This window comes from Syngnathus leptorhynchus, unplaced genomic scaffold (assembly GCF_054491065.1).
Source record: "Syngnathus leptorhynchus isolate UIUO unplaced genomic scaffold, UIUO_Slep HiC_scaffold_358, whole genome shotgun sequence".
Classification (NCBI taxonomy): domain Eukaryota; kingdom Metazoa; phylum Chordata; class Actinopteri; order Syngnathiformes; family Syngnathidae; genus Syngnathus; species Syngnathus leptorhynchus.
Genome location: NW_028232319.1, coordinates 43,802 through 45,000, shown reverse-complemented (window position 1 = coordinate 45,000; position 1,199 = coordinate 43,802).

Sequence of the window (1,199 nt, the reverse complement as noted above, 5' to 3'; positions counted from 1 at the left end):
GCGGCAGGCACTTTCCCCGGACACCAAACCAAGGGGTCGGCCCCTAACCGCCGGTGCAAAAAAAAATCCACTCCTGGTACCTAAAATTTTCCTATGCGGCGGGCTGGGGACTATAACCTTCTTCTTCCCGCCCCACCACCATCAACGTCGGCCACCACCACCAGACCGCCTCCCCCAGACTTCCAGAAGCGAAGCCGGTCCCCAAGCACCAACCCCGACCGCCACCGAGGCACCCGCCTTCGGCGGGTGCCGAGTTCACCGGCCCCAAGCGACAACCGGTCACCGAGGCACCCGCCGAAGGCGGGTGCCGAGTTCACCGGCCCCAAGCGACAACCGGTCACCGAGGCACCCGCCGAAGGCGGGTGCCGAGTTCACTGGCCCCAAGCGACAACCGGTCACCGAGGCACCCGCCGAAGGCGGGTGCCGAGTTCACTGGCCCCAAGCGACGGCGGTCACCGAGGCACCCGCCGGAGGCGGGTGCCGAGTTCACCGGCCCCGAGCACCAGCGGTCAGCCACGGAGGGTGCTGGATCATCCATACTTCCATAGCTCCAGAGCTCCATAGCCCCGGAGCTCCATAGCCCCGGAGCTCCATAGCCCCGGAGCTCCATAGCTCCATAGCCCCGGAGCTCCATAGCCCCGGAGCTCCATAGCCCCGGAGCTCCATAGCTCCATAGCCCCGGAGCTCCATAGCCCCGGAGCTCCATAGCCCCGGAGCTCCATAGCTCCATAGCCCCGGAGCTCCATAGCCCCGGAGCTCCATAGCTCCATAGCCCCGGAGCTCCATAGCCCCGGAGCTCCATAGCCCCGGAGCTCCATAGCCCCGGAGCTCCATAGCCCCGGAGCTCCATAGCCCCGGAGCTCCATAGCCCCAGAGCTCCATACTTCCATAGCCCCAGAGCTCCATAGCTCCATACTTCCATAGCTCCAGCCGCGGAGGGTGCTGGCTGGTGGCTCCATAGCTCCATACTTCCATACTTGCAGCCACGGAGTTGGCTAAAATTGCACTAAGTGCGAAAGCCCATTCATTTACAACGGCGTGTCCGCCAGGCGGCGACATTTCCCCGTTACCGGTGGCTGCGCGGCGGGTGAGTGACAGAGCTTATCCGAGCGGCTGGAACTCTGCGCCGGCGTGGTCGAGCGTGAGGCCTCGGCCCTTTGGCTGCCTGGTACCTAAAACACTTCCATTGATCCAGCCAC